Source organism: Oryzias latipes, chromosome 19, assembly GCF_053564925.1.
Source record: "Oryzias latipes strain Hd-rR chromosome 19, Olatipes_Hd-rR_3.1".
Taxonomy (NCBI): domain Eukaryota; kingdom Metazoa; phylum Chordata; class Actinopteri; order Beloniformes; family Adrianichthyidae; genus Oryzias; species Oryzias latipes.
The window spans coordinates 11,525,484-11,545,562 of NC_136255.1; the positions used below are offsets into that span (position 1 = coordinate 11,525,484).

At 37.2% G+C, this 20,079-nt stretch overlaps 1 protein-coding gene and 1 long non-coding RNA gene across 3 annotated transcripts in view; both read right to left on the reverse strand.

The window, feature by feature from the left end:
* The window catches only part of LOC101164513 (leucine zipper tumor suppressor 2), a 32,422-nt gene that overhangs the window by 9,365 nt on the left and 2,978 nt on the right, over nt 1–20,079 (reverse strand). The window contains exon 2 of one of the 2 annotated variants that reach the window (XM_011488367.4): nt 8,209–8,337. The exons of the other annotated variant lie outside the window; for it this stretch is intronic. The gene's annotated coding sequence lies outside the window, so the exon portion shown is untranslated. The remainder of the gene's footprint in view (nt 1–8,208; nt 8,338–20,079) is intronic. 2 annotated transcript variants of the gene reach the window in all.
* LOC144987822 (uncharacterized) lies at nt 10,525–13,282 on the reverse strand. The gene is made up of 4 exons (XR_013651491.1): nt 13,213–13,282; nt 12,319–12,508; nt 12,110–12,239; nt 10,525–11,618 (listed from the first exon to the last, which is right to left on the reverse strand). It is a non-coding gene; the product is annotated as an uncharacterized LOC144987822 (long non-coding RNA).

Genomic DNA, 20,079 nt, shown 5'->3' on the forward strand with positions numbered 1-20,079 from the left:
CTATTAGTCAAACAGGTGGAGCAGCTTTGAGAGAAAGTGCGGCAGAAGACTGCTGCATTTACTTGACCAATCTACTTGACCAGAAGATTGACTAACTTTAATGACAGCTGAATATACTTTATACTTTACAAGTGTATAATTCTTTTATCTCCATCATTGTTTTCATGGTTGAAAATACTTGGTTCCCCTCTTCACTTTTTACTAAACTCTACAGGTCTGGAAATGGCATTAGTCATTCTAATCAGGTGCGATGGAACTAAACATGCAGCAGATGGAGATCTGAGAACCAGAATAAAGAGATGCTGCTTTAAAGAGACCAACAGCCTTCAGGGAAAGCTCCTAATAGAAAATGAAGAAATATTTGTGATCAGTGTAAAAACATTTAAATAAGCAACTGTCACTTCAGGACATTAGCTATTAAATTGGGACGTAAAAGATACAGATCATTTAAAAAAAATCTATCGAGCACTGGGAGTGAAAGCAGTTTATTACATCAACAACATTCAGCACACAAAAACATTTGCAGCAGTTTGTGGGACCCCTTCCTAAAATATAACTATAATAAACAAATTACCGCAGTGTCATTTGTATTCTAAGATAGCTCAGTTTGTCAGAAAGAGCTAGTTTAAAAAAGGTTATAGCATCATTTGGAAAGTTTCTGTTATTATTATTTAAAAAACAGAATATTTTGTCAATAAATGGCTTTACCCAACCACTATGAGTGGAAAAACAGTTTTTGTGTTATCATTCATATTCTATCAAATGACCAAGAAAAAAGCATTTCTTTCAGGATATGTAAACTTATGAGCACAACTGTTCATTTTTTTAGAAATGATAAGAGGTGACCAGTGAACTAAGTATTGAATAAAACTTGAATTTATTTACCATTAAGAAACTTACATTTGTGTAAAATGGTCAATATCTCTGTGTCATTTGTGGCTTTGCACAGCTCTGTTTTTCTGAAGATCAGCATCCAAGTCATTTAGGGTTCACAAAGTCTCACCCAGTGAATTAACAGTAATCCCTTTGGAAACTGTGCAGGTACTTTTTTACACAAAGTACTAAATTATTTTAGTACTATTCCTCATACTCAGACTGACAGATCTAGTTTCCCCCTTTGTTTTCATGGCGATTGTTGTGTTATTGTGATGGTGGTGGGATTTGACTGGGATGAACGCACATTGTGTAGGTAGTATTTTCTCCAGCCCCAGAATGCCTACAGTATCACTGTGAGCAGCTTATATTCTCGTCTGGGAAAGTCTGAAGCTTTTATTGCTTTTAAATCAATCTTTCCTTCAGCTGGAGGAATGTGTGGTTTCCAGCTATACACAATGAAGCCAAAACACATGTTTTCCTTTTTTGTGATTTCTCATCATTCACATGCTTGTTTGAGAATAAGAATACAAAAAATCACATTTAAATTCTTGCAGAAAAATCACCTTGTTTACAACTGTTAAAGTCTCATTAGTGAAATGGGAAGGAAAAGATCCAAAGGAAGGAAGGAGCTCCTGTGATTTTCAATGGAGCATTTGTCCATTATTTATGCATGGGTGAGCATGTTTCACTGATTAACTGAAGCACAACGCTGGCCAACTTAAGGTTCTGGGAGGTGGAATAGACAATTAGGCGATAGAGGGGAGTTAAACCAGCATCCTCCCACTATAACTTCACTTAAACACAACCAGACTTAACTTCATTGACAGTCCATCTACGGAAACAGTTCTGCAGTGAACGTTGAGAGTTGGGGAATAAAAAGACTCCGCACTTTCTGAACTGGATTAACATTTTAGTTTTTAAGGTCCACAGTTTTTCGGATGGATTATTTTCTAAACATCTTAAAGACCTACTCCTATGAAAATAGTGTTTTTGTGGTTTTAAGGATTCAAGGAGTGTCTATTGCCATTTTCAGTGAACAGAGCAGTTTAACATGTTCTTGTGGGAATTTCCTGATGATATAAAGACAATTATACTTAAAATATATTTTTTTAGCATTTTTCTATTCAAATTGTTGTGAATCAGGAGTAGATGGGGAAAAAAAAGCTGTTTGGTGCGTAGAAAATACACTGAGTGGGGCACATGCTCCCTGCTCCAATTCATTCCAATAAATCTAATTAAAGATGACTATTCTTTATTTTACTTATACTTTATTTATACCACAATGGGAAATTCTTCTCCGCTGGGGGAGCGGTGAGCTGCAGCTGAACCTAATTAATTGCTCGCTATTGATATGGCAATTGCTCCCAGTACCATTGTTTAATCGAACCCTGGATTCCTGCGTGGCAGCTTTCTACCTTACCAAGCTACCCAGACTAGATTTAGATAAATCTTCTTTTTCCTCCTCTGAGCTGGCATCTGGCTCAAAACTACGACTGGATTTTTTTTCTTCCCATTTTTACAGCACCGGTAACATTTGGCTAGGGATGTGAGGGGCTGTAGGCTAGCAGGAGAGAATGTGCATAAAGGAAGGATGGGAAGTGTTAGCAGGCACACTGTGCCAAAGGTCCATCCCACAACTCAGAGGTGAATTTCTAATGAACTACTGCCGCTTTGCAGAAAGTGTCCTAGAAAACGACACTTAGTTAAAATGGCATAAATCATAATCATTGGGTTGTAGGCCTGCACAGTAAATCCCAAATTTATCGTTATCGTGATATCAAGCTGTGCAAAGCGTCTATCGCAAAAGTTGGCAAAAATTGCAATAAACGGTTACCTTAAATGTGCCAAAACAATCTTATGGAAGCTTTGAAGTATTTAATGACTCAAGTACATTCATTTATGCATTTGACCAATCAGATGGAGCTATTTTATTTATTTATTTTGGAGCTCTTTTATGTTAGATGTTTGCCTCCTGTAAACGAGGGTCATTTGTAGAATAATTTAAGTTATGTTGACTCTTATTTAAATTAAATTGTAGCAGTGAAATAGAAATTATGTTTTTGGTTGTTTTGCTATTTGTTAATTTATCGCAAGTCATATCGTCATCGCAATATTGATGACTAATATCGCGTGTTTTCCTCATATCGTGCAGCCCTATTAGGAAGGCTTTTAAAACAGACCAAAAGATGATTGGAGTGGGTCTTGAACTTATGTCTAGAGCAGGTTGTGTTTTCTCTACAAATAAACTATTATTAAACTGGATAAAACTACTAAAGTCATACAGCTTATTTTAAAGGGAAGAATTGATTAAATCTGATTTGAATTGTAAAATCTACACTTAAAAGCCTTAAGTTCTCAGTCTGACAGACAGGACTGTCCAACAGCATATCTTATTGCATTTGCAGCAGGTTTTTGATGTTTTTTTTTTTTGGCTTCCACTGGCATGCAGATTTGACTGCATCCAAGGCCGTAATTTAAAGAAAGAACACAATAAAAGCCTTTCCACTCAGACGGTTTGTAGTACAGTATATAGTTTGTTGGTCCAGCCCTTCAAACTGGCAAAGTAACCAAAACCGCTTTGAGGCAAACTGAGGAGCCAACATAAAGCCTTCCTTTATATAAAAACAATTATAGCTGAAGAGGTGACACTATAAATAATCCAACCAGTTAAAGGGGGGAAAAGAGCATGCTTGTGTTTGGCGTCTCTTTTGAGAGAAAAAACACCCATGACTCAGTGATGTAGAAGGAAAGAGGGAGAATGAATGGAAAGAGAGGTTGGTCGAGTTTTTGGTTGGGGGTGCCTGCATGAAAGGGAAAAAAACCCCAAATGAGTCCATACAGGTCTCCCTGTATGGAAACTGGAACACAGAGGGAAAAGATGTGACAAATCTATTTTGGTTCTAAAGACAACCTACCTTTGCAGAACCAGACATTCCATAGATCTGACAGGCTAAAGCCACTGTGGCACACATAAAAACCAACAACTACAGAGGCTGCAAATTGTATTTACATCAATTAAAAACTGCCAACAAGGTATCAAACCTCATTCAAAATTTGATTATAAAAACATGTAAAGCCTAACGAAAAACTACATTTATTACACACATAATTCAAGTATTTGCATTTACGCATGTGGTTATCCTCAAACAAATTCAAACTTCTGTTGCTGAGTAGTGAATGAAAGTTCCATTTTTTGTAACTGCTAGTTTCTTAACCCAGTCAGTCCCTTTAGTGCTGCTCTGATGTTTGAACAGCTCCATGTGATCAACCAGCTCAAGCACTCTTCGTGTTGTGTTCTTGACCAGCCCTCCAAAGGAAAACTTCTCTAAATCCCCCCAAGAAAAAAAAGCTCATTCTTAAGCCAAATGGATGGAAAGCAAAGTCTCCCTCCCTTTGCTCTGCTTTCATGCTTCCTCCACCTCCTCCCACTACTACCTACTAGCAACCTCTCTGATACAAATACACCACCTTTTCCTTTACTCATCTCATCTATTATTGCTTTTGACCATTGAAAATGTACTTAGCAAAGTCCTCAGTTGCATTTTTCTGCATTTTTGTAAAGTCAAGGGAACAAAACACCATCCTCAACAGAAAAACGGTGACACATTTTAGTAGTGTAGCCCATTTTTTTTGCATAAAATCAGTCTGTTCTGTTCTACAATCCAATTTAGATTTTAGGAACATTTCTTAAAAAAACACAGAATCAGAAAAAAATTAAGTTTAAGTAAAAGAGATTCACTCATGTTGTAGGACGTACAGTGGACATACATAAATATAGTCAGAGATAATTTAGCAAATGATGTAATACAGTCATTCAAGGCAATCATTAAACAAGATTGTGTCCTTTAAAGACCCAATCTGATCATCTTTTGAGCTATTTTAAAGGGTCCTTTTTTATGATAATCCCTTTTTATACAAACATAAAAAAGGTTGTCGTTTTCTAGGACAGTTTTTACAAAGCAGCAGTAGTTCGATCGAAATTCACCTCTAAGTTAACGGTGGGACTGCATATAGTTAACCCGCCCCCACTTTCAGTCGTCAATCTGTTTACGTACTCCCCCGCTATTTTACAGCCCCTTAAGGCCCGTACACACCGGGACGAATATTCGCCAGGCGTTATTCGCCAGCGTTTTTCGCCACGTTTTTTGTGTTCACACCCAGGCGATTTTCGCTGACGATGAGTGGAGTGAACATGCAATTTCATTCCCTGACATTAGATGGCGCTTAATGTAAAACAGAAATACTCCTGTACACAAGGTGGCGCTGCGCAACTTTACGCTTCTTAAAGTCGCTTTTCACTCAGAAGAAGAGAGCAAGTATTAACACGCTTGTCAGAATCAAACAAAGAAAACATGAATATTTCAAGCACCAGTAGCTCCAACTGGTGCTTGGTTCGGGGATGTTTTAGAATGTCCGTCATTATTGCTTCGCGGCTGTGTAGACGCTACTTGGCGTCTATCTTCTTCGCTGGTATGTGTGCTCAGCAAGGCAGTTTTGTGTTTGAGCGCCCCCAAGTTGTGTTTTACTGTAACTTCAGAAGCTCCAGACACGTGAGCAAAAGCGCCGTTCTCATTGGTCGAGTAGATTTCGACGCGACGCGTCGAAAAAAAAAAACGAACCCGAGGCGTTTTTTTTTTGACGCTTTAACGCCTGGCGTTTTTTCGCGTCGGTGTGCACACTCTCGTTGGTGCCCTTTGTTTAGTCACGAGGCGTTAAACGTCGCCGAAAATCGCCGGCGAAATTCGTCCCGGTGTGAACAGGCCTTTACACCCCCAACAGAAATTGTGAGCAATATTAGAGCTAACGAGCTTAAGCGAGGAAAACAAAAATGTACATGGATCTATTCGAATACTAGTGGATGCATCAGAATGTAGCGGACCATGGAGCTTGCAGATTGTAGTTTCTATGTCACAGCCACAAGCTTCTTCCAACTGCATTTGCTCGTCTTATACTGATTCCTAACAATTTGAGTAAAGAAATACCCACAAATGCAATTTTTAGCTTAATTTTCTTTATGTCATTCATCATCAGAAAAGCGCTACAAGAAGATGTTAAAAACCGAAAAGCATAATTTTCACTGGAGTGGGTCCTTAGTAAACTTGGATATGGATAAGCTTTCAAATTGGTGGATTTCTGGGGAGAGTGTAGAAGACAGTTTGTTCCCATGCCTGTGTGGATTTATCCTGGCTGCCCTCACTTCCTAAAAAAGAACATTCTCGCTAGAAATGAGAGCGATGTTGTTTCTGAAGCCTGAGCATGAGCTTACATGGTCTGCCTCGTTTATCTCTGTGATGGATTGGCAGTTTCTCATCTAATGACAGATGAGACTGACTCCTGCTACCTAACAACCATCAACGGGAAATTAATAAAAAAAATAAAAATAACTGAACATCTGGTTGTGTGACATAATCAGAGAGAGAACTGATGTGAGCTGTTCCAAACAGAACAAGCACCATATGGGAAGCTGCTTCTGTTGAACAACATGGCACAGTTGGAACAGGTCCAGTTGACGCAACGCACCCACCCCTTAGTTCATTTACTGCAACAAATGATACGCAAAAATGACGGCTTGTTTACATCGCCCCACCCACCAACCCGGCTTTAAAGGAGCCATAACCCCTCTGAATTATGTGATCATCATCACTGTTTGACTTTAAACTGGTTCAACTGGTGCAGGGCTATGGTGCACTTGCTTTGACTTGAAAAATGTGGAACCACTAGGAAGTAAAAATATGTCTTCAAGGGCTCCTTTGAGCCCTTTATAAGCAAATTTAACAATAACATATTGTTTGCAATGCTTCATTGGGCCACAAAATCAACTATTTCTGCTTTAGTTTTTCCACAAACAAAAAGACAAAACATCTGATTTTGTGTTTATGTTCGACTTATTCAGGAAACAGTTGCCTGTTAGAGTGGCTGCAAATCATCAAAATCAAGATCAGAACAAGACAATATGGAGCAGCTCAGCTCCCACATAAAGACAGGGGTAAAGTAGGGTACGAGAAGTAGGCTATGTCCTGCCTCAGCTTTAGACACACACAGACACATACACACACACACACAACACACTCACAAACAAATCTGTTCCTCATTTCAACTCCCTTTCCCCATGCTCTAGGAACTGGGTCACACTGGTAGGCACAAAGTTTGTTCTTGAGATGTAAGGGGGAAGGAGGGGCGGGAGTTCACGGCTATTCTTATGGATGTCTTAATGGGAAGTTTGGGTGAAACCGACTGTGAGCACAGCCCTGTCAGGCTTCATTCCATTTGGGGTCCGATACAAAATAAACAGCATAAATCAGCAAACTCAAGACAAAAATGGCTGACCTACGGGCACTAACCCCTTTGTGAATGTCACTGTTAAAAAATAGATTTTTTAGAAAATCAAAAGTTAAAATGCTTTTTTTAAATTTAGTTTTGCACTCATTTTGGATACTTTTTTTACATAGAGTTTACTCCAAAACAACATACTTTTACTTACAATCCTTCAGTAAATAAATACTATTATAAAGAGCTATCTAATAGCAAATTTACACAAAACACTTATTTTTCCTCAGAAGCTACAACTTCAGTTAATCAATATCTTTTGCAAGCAGATGGTCATTCATCAACCCAGATGTTCTGTCTCTGCAGTCTGTCAGCCTTATTTCCTCTATATTTTCTGTATAACAGGCTCCTAACTGGAACCTGAAAGCTAGGCCATCTTACACTGTCCTCTCCATGAGCACGGGGACATCAGTCCCATCGGACGTCTGGCTAAAACTGGCCTCTGCCTGCTCTATGGATCACCTACCTCCAAAACAATCTGCTATGCAGCACAAACATGTCCAACTATTCATTAAAAAAAGAAAAATAATGTTGACTTTTTCCATAATACAGTTCTCTGTTTTCAGTAATACATAAAGGGAAAAAACTAGAAGAATTCTCTGCAATAGATAAATAAACGCTGGCAACTGAACCACACTCTGTTTTACTGTACATGAAAGAGATTAGGACTGTGGAATTACTGTACTGCCCTATCATTGATTAAGATCTGCTGCAAACTCCCACACAATACCAATTTTGTAACATCCGCACAGGATGATCACTGCTTTTGGTGTGTTACAAATACCGCAAAGCCATTTAACATACTTTATTTTTCTTTTTGAATCATTTTATTTCACTAAGAAAATAACCTTGGAAATAAAAAAAAAACCTTGTATTGTAATAAATAAGTACTGAGATGTTTTGAAAAGCAAACTTTAAAGTTGAAAAAGAACATTTGCAGCAATTTCATAGAACAGTTTAAAAGTTTAACATGGACACACATTTGAAAGAAAAGCTTTCTCCTACCTATTACTGACACACTTTCTTCAGCTTTTGGAAGTCTCGGAAAACCATGTGCCGGTCTTTTGAGCATTGCAGAGACTCATTCTGGAGAGTACACCTTCAAACTCTTTTTATGCCCCTCGTTTTCTCTCACTAACGGGAATAAAAGAAGAAGAAAAACAAAAACACTTGAATCAGCAAAAGAGCAGCAGTTAGATTGCTACTGTTACTGAGAACTGGAAAACCTGAAATGTGACTAGTGTGTTTATAAAACTCTCCAAAGAAGGGAGAAAATCTGAGTCACATTGGCAAAAAAGCTTTAAAAGGACTTAGACGGATTTTCCATATGAACTGCAGAGTTAACTCATTCTAAACCCTGTGACTTTAAATTTAAACGTTCCTCTAAATTTAAATGTTCACTTTTGTGAATAAATACGATTTATCAATGTCTGACACTATTTTAAAGAAATTAACATCAATGTCTTTTGCTATAGTACATAAGTTATTTAGGTTGTGTGCAGTCTAATAAAAAAATAGTGCCTTCAATTAATTTCCTTAAAATTACTTTCAACAAAAGTAAAGATCTCTGATGTGAGGGATCAGAAGAAATTGTAGAAAGGCTTTCATAAAACAAAACAAACTGCACCTCCACTCTTTCAACAAATATTACTGACCTCTTACTAGAGATACTTTTATTTTTCTACTTTTATTATGCAAGATTTTGTGTTTGAAAAGATCTTTTTTTCCTCTGGGTTTTAAAACTTCAAAAAACATGAAACTCGCAGCACATGTTAAACACTGGCAGACTGTTTGTCTTATTACGTTAAATGAAGCTCAAACCAACAAAAGACAACATTCAAACATTGCTGTACTGGACGAAAATCCAATATAGAATGAGCTGTGAAAAGTAACAACTCAACAATCTTTTTTTTTTAAAGCTGAGTATTTCCTTATAGAGCAGGAAAACATTGGTCTTTCTTCACGAAATTCACAGCTTTTAACCTGCTTTACCACAAGAAGTGGTACAATCCACATTCTACCCACTGAAAGAAAACATAAAAGCAACATACATAAAAAAAGATAATGCTATGAGGTGCCGTGTAGGACATTATTCAGAATTAGCATTCACATACACATGTGAAATCTCTCACACACACTAGTGAAATGCTTGTATACATACAACTGAAAATGTATTCATTCACATACACATGTGAAATCTCTCACATACACATGTGAAATGCTCTCACACACACTACTGAAAATGCTCTCACATACACATGTGAAATGCTCTCACACACACTACTGAAAATGCTCTCACATACACATGTGAAATGCTCTCACACACACTACTGAAAATGCTCTCACATACACATGTGAAATGCTCTCACACACACTACTGAAAATGCTCTCACACACACTACTGAAAATGCTCTCACACACACTACTGAAAATGCTCTCACATACACATGTGGAATGCTCTCACACACACTACTGAAAATGCTCTCACATACACATGTGAAATGCTCTCACACACACTACTGAAAATGCTCTCACACACACTACTGAAAATGTTCTCACACACATGTGAAATGCTCTCACACACACTACTGAAAATGCTCTCACATACACATGTGAAATGCTCTCACACACACTACTGAAAATGCTCTCACACACACTACTGAAAATGCTCTCACACACACTACTGAAAATGCTCTCACACACACTACTGAAAATGCTCTCACACACACTACTGAAAATGCTTTCACATACACATGTGAAAATGCTCTCACACACACTATCCAAAATGCTCTCACATACACATGTGAAAATTTCAATAGAAACGGAAGGCATTTCAGTAGAAACGTTTTTTTTTTTACTTTATTGTTAGAAACGAAGTTGCTCGACTGAAGGCATTTCAGTGGAAATGAACCTGTGTCTGAATTCCTGCCCTGATCCCTAACTACTAAAACCCTATATAGTGCAGAACTATATAGTTCTATATAGTTTTCTGAATTTAAAAGCAATTCAGACACCCGTGCTCAGTACTTTTTTCTTTTGGGTGTTGTTCATAACGCGCTTGACACGGAAACAAAGTGGCGCATTACCGCCATCACCTGGTCTGGAGGCGAACTACTCCTATTTAACGCGGAGAATGACACTTATTTGTCAGAGTAAAAACATAATAAATATGAACATTTTACAAAGACTATTTATGAATCTGCTGTGTTCTGATCATGGAAAACGTGACTGATTTATGAATAATTAAATTACAAACACTTTGGTGTTGATTTAATGTATTTGTTCATAAATAAACCCCCAAGTTATTTTTTCATGCCAATATTTATTTTGTTTTTGTGCCGCTGAACGATTAACGGGCTCTTGCAAGGAGGCATTTTTTTTCTGTAGTTTTCTTACACCTTACTGAAAATGGCTTTGAAAATGAATCTGTCCGTGTTCCTGGCAATAATTCAACCGTTTTTCGTGAGATCAAACTTAAAACGAGCAGATATGCAGCATCAAAGGACGGCAAGGACAAGCAGACATCTCAGAAGATTTCCTCTGGATGCCCTGACCAGACAAAATAACTTGTGAGTTAAACTTAAAGCTTTTTTTTTAGTTAAACCTAAACTTTAACTTAAACTTTGTTACTAATCATGCTCAAGGTTACACAGTCTGCTGGGTAAGAGTTTAACATTCTTTTTCAAGTGAGTTGTGTAGTCCAATTACATGAAACACTTGTGAGTTCAAAGTTTAGAATTTTTTATTCAGAGTCAAACCATATCACTTGTTTTAAACAAAAACAAAACAAAGACTTTCATTTTTAAAAGTTTAAATGAAAATCCAAAAACCCAGCCAAATAAAAACCACGAGATTTTCCAGAATTAATAAATACTTCATAATCTAAAATGTAAGACATCAAAATAAATAGAAACATTAAAAAAATGTGATTTAATTTCCTCAATGAAATAATTAATGTTGCATTTTCCAGGGTCTTCCACGTCTCTACTGCTTTACCAACACAAAGGTGTCTGTCCTGGCCCTTTACGCTGACGGTCAGTCCGACACAAGACTGGATTTTCGGTTGACCCGCAGGACCATCGAGCATCTGGGTCGATGGTCCTGAAGCATCAGCTTCGGGTTCCTCACACTCTGGGGGGTCACAGGAGACTGACGTCCTGGTGTTTCTTTTCTGGCTGGCGTGTGGCACATCTTACAGTGTGGTAGCCAGAGTCTTTGACATGACACGGTCCACCGTGAGCGATGTTGTCCACAGGACGGCAGACCGCATCCTCCAGCTGATGAGCAGGGTCACCCAGCTTCCCAGTGGGAATGAACTACCATAAGTCGCCTCTGGATTTTAGCAGCTCGCTTGGTCTTTCTCCTTCCAAAGGGTCACAAGGAGCATTGATGGCTGCCACATAAGAATAAAGGCCCTAAAAGAAAATGCAGCTTGTTATTTTAACAGGAAGCTCTTTTATTCCATTAAAATGCATGCTGTATGTGACTCTAATTGTTGCACTCTTGAAAGAGATGAGGAGGCCGCTTGATAGAATTCAGTTGTTTATTAGTCCACCGACATGAAAAGGCAACTGCACTTCCTTTTTCGTTTTTAGCTCACCAGCCACGGACCCTGTTAACGTGCTGGTCTTTCTCAGAAAAACTCTCTCTCTTCTCAGAATTTTGCAAGCGCCACCTAGTGGCGTCTTAAAGATGCACAACATGCAAGGTGTTTTGCACAATTAACAAAACAAAACTGTTGTGGGGAGCTTAGCTTCCACATTATCTTGTCCAACTTATAAATAAAAAAATGTCTATTTCCCACATAATGCCAAATTTATAGATATTTCTGTTGAGAATCCAGGATCAATCCATGATTCACGGGTTCTACGTAAAAGCCCAATTTATGTAAATCAAACAAACCCACCTGAAGGATCCTTTTGGGTGATGGTGGGTATCCCTGCATTGCACATCCCATCATGCTGCTGACACCCTACAGGGAACCCATGAGGAATGCCATTGAGGCAGTTACAACCAGAACCACTCCAGAACACGCTCTGTTGTGAAGAGAGCATTTGGCATGATAAAGATGAGGAGGAGAGCAATATTTCTGGGGGCACTGGAAGTAAAACCAACCTTTGCAATGAAAATCATTGCCTGCAGTTCAATTCTGCACATTCTGTGCATCAGCAAAGGCGACTGCTTAGCCACAGATGTTGAGCCACAGCAGGACAACACCAGGAACATGCAGGACGAGCAGAGTCACGTCTGTCTGCAAGGACAAATCTTTGCTTTCCTTTCAGCTCCAACTGTGACACACATGACTCTAGAAGACCAGGATTATTGTTAACATGTATAAAAATAAATATTAACATATGTACATCTGATATTTATATGAAAGTCCTTTTGAGATTGTTCAAAATAGCTCAGATTTAAATAATACATGTAAATTATTCATTTTTGTTCATACATTTATTAAACAAATTGGAAAAACAATGGCTGCATTACATTTTAGAACAATAATTTCAACTCAAGTAAACTTAACAGACTCTCCTGTCGCTGTTCCTCCCTTCTAGCCCTTTCCTCCTCTCTCTTCTGGGTCTTTAACATAAACCTTTAACCCAGTACGACAACGATTAACCGTTTATTAAAATGAAGTCAAATCTGATCATGTGTCTCTACCCATCTGGCACGAGCTAGCTTGAAAACAAACAGGCTATCTTTCTCCATCCGCAAATGGATCGGATTTTCCTCATCCTCGTATGTCCCTACATATATGAACACATTTAAAACATGTGTTAATAACTTGTGACTACGGTAAGAAGTCACTGCTTTTTGATGTAATATCTAGCGTTTGTTTTTAGCCTTCGGCGCTAATTCGCGTTAGCGTTAGCTTTAGCATTACTGAAATTGATGAGCTTCAAAACAATCTAGGTTGTTGATTGAGGAATATAACATATTAAACACATCATCTTAAGTATTTACAAATATATTTTACAACAGATACTGGATATTTTTTAATATACTTACACGTTTCGGTGATTTTCCTTGCGCAACCGGCTGCCATTTTCGAATGATTCAGACGAATGATTATCTCGCGATAATCAGCCAACTTCCGTTTCTACTGAAATGCCTTCCGTTCTGTCGAAAATTTCAGTAGTATGTGTGAGAGGATTTTCACATGTGTATGTGAGAGGATTTTCACATGTGTATGTGAGAGCGTTTTCGATAGTGTATGTGAGAGGATTTTCACATGTGTATGTGAGAACATTTTCAGTAGTGTATGTGAGAGGATTTTCACATGTGTATGTGAGAGCGTTTTCGATAGTGTATGTGAGAGCATTTTCACATGTGTATGTGAGAGCATTTTCACATGTGTATGTGAGAGCATTTTCACATGTGTATGTGAGAGCATTTTCACATGTGTATGTGAGAGATTTCACATGTGTATGTGAATGAATACATTTTCAGTTGTATGTATACAAGCATTTCACTAGTGTGTGTGAGAGATTTCATATGTGTTTGTGAATGCTAATTCTGAATTATGTCCTACACGGCACCTCATATAATGCTCAGTAGTGCTCATCTCATTATGTTCTTTAGTCATCTTGAGACATCTCGTTTGATTGAAATGTTAAACCTCTTGACAAGTTAAGTGCTCTTAAAGTGAGTAATAAATCAACCCCGTCTTAGAAGTTCATGGATGCTACATGCAAACAAACCCAATCAGAGCATGTAAACTAACATAAACCGCTGCTCTGTTCAAAGTCTACTATCTTGTCGCACTTGAGTTTATTTTAATAACATTTAACTGTGTCAAAGGTGGCAGGCTACTTAACAAACGTATTCAAAAACGTTTGGATCACACCCGTAAAAAAGACAGTTAAAAAAAATAGAGGGGAGCAGAGAGGCATAAAGAGACAAGTAAACAAAGAAATGTAGGGTGCACAAGTGGGTGGAAAGTAAATTTACAATAGGAAACTAGCATGTCGTCCTGGTTTAGATAGAAAGAAAATAACCCCATAGCAAACATAATATTTCTTCTTAAACAACTAAAACTTTAGTTTTTACCAAGCATTATTTACGAAGATGCACCCTAAAAAAGGGAGGTATGAGGACATAAAAGTTTTTGACATGTTGTGATGTTAGAATGTCACATTAAAGACATTTGCAGATAAAAAAACAGAAACTGGTAGAAAAGGAAATCCTATCGATGGACTGAACGCCATTTAAATAATAAACATCCCCAACATAAACAACATACTCCTGAAAGATAATAAACATACCGACTGGACAGATAATCTCCAATATTCTCCATAGGTTTTTGAATGGAGGAAATGATTTTAAAAAATGGCTGATCGGGTGGTACAAAGTAAATTAAGTTCTGTTGTGGCCACCCATTTGGTGAACCTACTGGCCGGCCAAAAAAAAACACACCTTAAATAATGCATCATTTAAGCTCCAAGAAAGTCAAAACAACTAATTAAGGTTAAGCTCCACCGCAGTTGTCATGAAGAAAAAACAATAAACCAATAAACATTCAACAGGTATTTGACACCAGGCATTGCATATTTCTAAACTAGGGCTCCATTTACATTTTACACCATTTGGTGTAAAATCTTCACTTTTCTAACATAGGAGTAGATGAGAATTTGCACCTTTTTGAAATCTACCTCCGGTGGTCTTCTGAAAAACTGCAGCATTCAGTACTTTTGCACCAAATTCGGAAAATGGAGCCGACAAACAAGTTTCTGATCTCTTTTACCTTCAGGTTTACCTTCCTGCTGGTTCACAGGCTGTTCTGCAAAACTGTGACGCTGCTACAACACATCCCACCTGCTTTGTTATTCACACCCTCGTTCTTCCTGAACATTTCATTCACTTAGCCACCCACTCCATAGCCGGTCCTCCACGCTCAAAGCTTTACTTACGTCACCATTAGATGGTGGGTTCTCTTGCGTGCATTACTATTACTCATATGTGCTTTTTGATATTTTATATGACGGACTTTAAGGGCCTGTTTACAAACACTTTTTTTATTTAGGACTTTAAAGTAATAAATTTATGAGAGAAAAAAAAGCAAAAACTGATAAACTGTTAAATTACAAGAATAAAGTCATAAATTTACAACTTTAAATCATCAGTTAAATAATCAGACCAAAAGTTTGGACACAGCTTCCCATTCATTTGAATGAGATGGTGTGTCCAAACTATTGGTCTGTACTGTACGAGAAAAAAAGTGAGACATTTACAAGAAAAATTTCATAAATTAATGAGAAAAAACAACAAAGTTGTCTGTTTATCTGAGCCATGCTCGAAAATGAAAGATGTGGAGCATTTTGTGAAGCTTTATTTCTAGATAGGTTTAAAAAACAAAGAAATTCTGAACCTTTTGGCGACTCAAAATCAAATTATTGTTTAGCCTGGTTTCTGGGGGTTCTGTGTCGGTAAACTAGAGTATCATATCATATCATATTGTAAATGTATGAGAAAAAAGTCATACATTTATGACTTTAAATCTCGTAATTTTTTTATTTTTTTGGTGGCCCTAAAACTCTGTCACTATTTCATATACGGTTTAAAAAAAAGTGTGTTTGAAAGTGTTTCTGCTGTCCAGCTGTTGTCCTCTCAGCTGGAGATTAATCAGGGCAAATATCACACTGATCATGAACAGAAATGTGCTTAAAAATAAATACACTAGTTGACCCACTTATGTAGTGTGAGTGCAGGAAAAAACTGTCCTTCTGTAATAAAATTAAAAGAAAACGAGCAGAGATCTGTTTAAGTGTAGTGATTATTTACGTTTGTACTGGAATCAAACCAGATCTTCAAAAAATTCTGGCATTCAGTTTAGTATATTTTTCTATGATTAGATAATATCATAGAGGAAGAAAGAGGATACAGGATTGTGATTTAATAAAAGTGACAGTAAAATCAGAATTTTAAAGAAAAAATCTTGTTAAATAGCATTTAACAAGATTTAATTTAAACAAGTTTAAATAATGACTGAACTCTTCTCCAATTCTTAAATAAAATGTTTCTGTCCTTTGAAATGATTCACTGAAGAATGTCTAGCAGTTTACACAGCTGAAAGGTGAGTGTGTGACAGACTGTGTAGAGAATACATGTCAGGAACAAGAAAAGGGGGAGATTTAGGAGTCAGTAATTCTGCCAATCTGCCATGAGCATCAGCACGTATGGGCCTCCCTGCAGCAGCTGTGAATGTAATAATCTCACCAAGTACAACAGTAATTGCAGCTGCCTTAAGGGAAAGGAGCCATGTTGTATCTTCACAATGCATTTCCATAGGAACAGCTAAAAAGCATCTTTTTACGAAAATATTTTTTTACGTTGTTTTTTTTTTATTTTAGCAAAGGTGCAAATATGAATGGTATGGGAAAAAAATTACTTTCAAATTACTAGATGAAAGTATTTATCTAGTAATTTATGTCTACAACATAAGGCTTCAGAGCCACATGTGGTTCTTTTATCCCTTCATTGTGACTTTTTGGAGAAAAATAGTAACAATTGAAATATATATAAATTTTTGTTAACTTTGTTTTAGTTAAAAAAAAGTTTATTAATGAAATTAGGTCTCTTTAATTGAAGTTCATTTCAATATAAAATTTCCCATAACTGAGCAAAATGGTGGTTTAAGGTTAAATCTACTGTAAAGTGGTTTGTTGTTACAATTTAAATATTTAAATGAAGCCCATATTCTTATCTTTTGCTTCACTAAAGTTTCTAGCTGCTGTTCAGAGGAAATGTTCTTAAAGAATACAATACATGCATAGATCTAAAGAAAATGGATAAAAGGAGAAATACAATAAAGGCGCACTAAAGTTGTAATGATAGGAAACATTATGTTTAAATTGGCTTTCATGATTTTTTAATTCACGTAAGGAGGATCTTATTTGACACAGGATGTATCTTTTTTGGAAAGGAACTTGTATGTGCTGTTGGCAAAAATAAAAAAGTTGAAATAGTTATGTAGAAAAAAATGTAACCCTGTTAATGATTACATTTTTTAAAAGCTACATATTATAAATAAATGGCTTGATAGCCTTAAAAATGTAAATTAAGTAGATTTTAAAAACGCTGAAGTGGTCCTATGCAGTTCTCACCGGGTTGTCAGAAACTGGCCCAAATGGGCCACATTTTTAGTCTGAAAGATTGCAGACCCCTGGTCTATAACATAACACTTAGGTTTTGCAACACTGAAGCGCACTATGAAGGGCAAGTATTTGCACTGTGCAAGGGCAAGACATGTACATTCCCTGGAGATCACTATAAATCGGTCAAAGACAGAGCAGATTGTGCCTACTTTCCCAGTACGGCTCTGTGAAACAGTCTTTAGATAATGGTTTACAGCTACATCCACAGGTCCGGGGAACTGCAGTCCTTTGACTAAAACAAATGCTGCAATGACAACATACCAATTGTATATTTTAGGGTTGTAACAAAATGTGTTTCTAGGGTCAAAGACAGTCATTATAACAAATTAGATATAAAAACAGAAATGCAAAAAAAAAACATGCCTGGGGTAATTAGAGAAGACTTCACAAAAATAGAAATAACAAGTGCTTTGCTACACTAAGGATAGTATTCAAGAAACTACCAAAAGAAACCAAATCGGTTATCCTGACAAGGCTGTTTACGTGACATGAAAATGAATGTAGAAAGTGTTTTTTGCCTTTTCCTTGAATGAAAACAGCAAAATAAGGTGCCAACAGATTCAAGGCCGTTCTGCACTGCAGTTAAAACTGTGACAAAAGCACACTCCAACAAAAAGAGAGACTACATCTTCTGAATGTGTCCTCTACTGCAGTGGTCCCCAATCCCCGGGGCGCGGTCCAATTGGTACCGGGCTGCAGACAGAAAGCAAAATGCATACACTAACTTCGATTATTTCTGATCACAAAAATAATCTTTGACTAATACGCAGACTTACAAATCTCACATCTCTGAAATATAAATGATAGTAGTATAATAGTAGTATAATATAGTGACCCCAAACAGATGTGCAGTCCAGTTGTGACATAATCTCAGTGCATAAAAAAAAATCCGTACAGTTTATAGCACAAGATCCCAGAGATATTTATGGAAACACTCAAAAAACAATAGTTTTTTCCCTTAATTTACTGATTTTTTTTAAATAAAACATGTACCGGTAGTCAAACATTCATACTGTGACACATACTCATCTCAATTTACTAACAGTTTACATCTTGTAAGTATTTACATCTTACACTTGTAATTATTGACATAGTAAATAAGAAAATTTGCTAATTCCCAGTGGGCTTTAAATTCAAAAATAGAATTGAAGGCTAGGTTAAGACACAGAAAGCTAAATTTATTTCTTATGAAAGACTCTTGGGTAGCTGTGGTGCAGAGGTAGAGCAGGTTCTATTCCCACCCTGACCGCCCATGTGTCAAAGCATCCTTGGGCAAAACAATGTGGTTATGGGTTTGCACCTGGGTTAGGCAACAGGCCCGCTATGAGTGTGTGAATGTGTGTGCATGGGTGAATGGGACTGTGCCTGTAAAGTGCTTTGGGCCTTCAAGGGAGGTAGAAAAAGGCTATACATTTACTATTTTTCATTTTGTTTTACATCTTAAACTCATGCATACATAGCCACAAATGTATAATTTATCATTTGAAACAAAAAATCATTTACATCTGCAAAAACATCAGAAACTGATTTGTTTTGGGATTAAATGAGTAACTTTTCATCCTCTTTAGTTATTAGCACACACTTGAATCAAACAGAGCAGTGTTTACAAAACTACATGTACTGTAGATTGTCTCTGTAGAAGGGTGGACTCTGCCACTGTCTGATCAAATAAAATCTCTGTCTCACAAAAAATCCTTCCCTTCCCGTCTAAAATTCTGTCCATGGTCTGTGGTCTTGGAGTACACAGTTCAGGTTTTCACCCTCTGTGAACTGTAATCCACCATCTCTGCTAAATCTCTATAGCAGCCCATCTGGTACACACTTGAAAAAACAAATTCTCACAAAAAAAGGCGAGTATGTTAAAAAAAAAAAAAGACAAAATACAAATATATTTGAGGTATTTTGCTTCTTCTGATATCGACACATGTAAGACATGACTTTGCAGATATGTTTGTGCCATAAATCACAGCTTAAAAAGCCCCATGAGTCACAGCATTGTAACGTCACTATTTGAAACTGCACACAACTAGCTGAAACTAACAAGCAGCAACAAATAATTCAACACAATGAGGCCCACAAAGGAAGATATTAAACACCATTCTACTATTTCATTTGACATGAGCCTGCAGAGAACCAAACAAAACACAATCCTTACGTTTCCCAAAACTCCCACTGTGTTCCCATTGTTGTTTTTGCTACTAAAGTTTCTATCTTGTTTAAAGAGAGAGCTTTTATAAAACAACACAAACGGACCTGACCCTCAGTCTGAAGAGTTCAAGGACAATATTGAGAGCAGCAATACAGAAGGATCCATTACAGAGGGAACACGTGATTTAAAGTATTTTCTGGGAGAATTTCAAATGTGAGAGGAAACCTAGAGTAAAGCATTGACTGTGATCAAGCCAGCATCATGAGCTGCAATGTATTATTTATTACACTGATAACTACAATGGGGGGGAGGGGCTAAGCACGCAGTCATTTAGAATAATTACATTGGTGTGTTATGAGGAACCCCCTGTTGGGTATGTTTGACATGTTCCATTGGAGTCTGGTAACAGCCAAGGGACCGCCAGATTCTATAGAGTCTAGCAGTCGTCTTCAGTGGTGAAGCGCAGAGGTGAAGCCTATAACTTAAGTTGGGTTTTTCTGGGTAGATTGGGTGTTTCAGTCAACTTTTAAAGAAAAATCAAATAAAAGTAACATGCAGCTCCATTAGGAACTC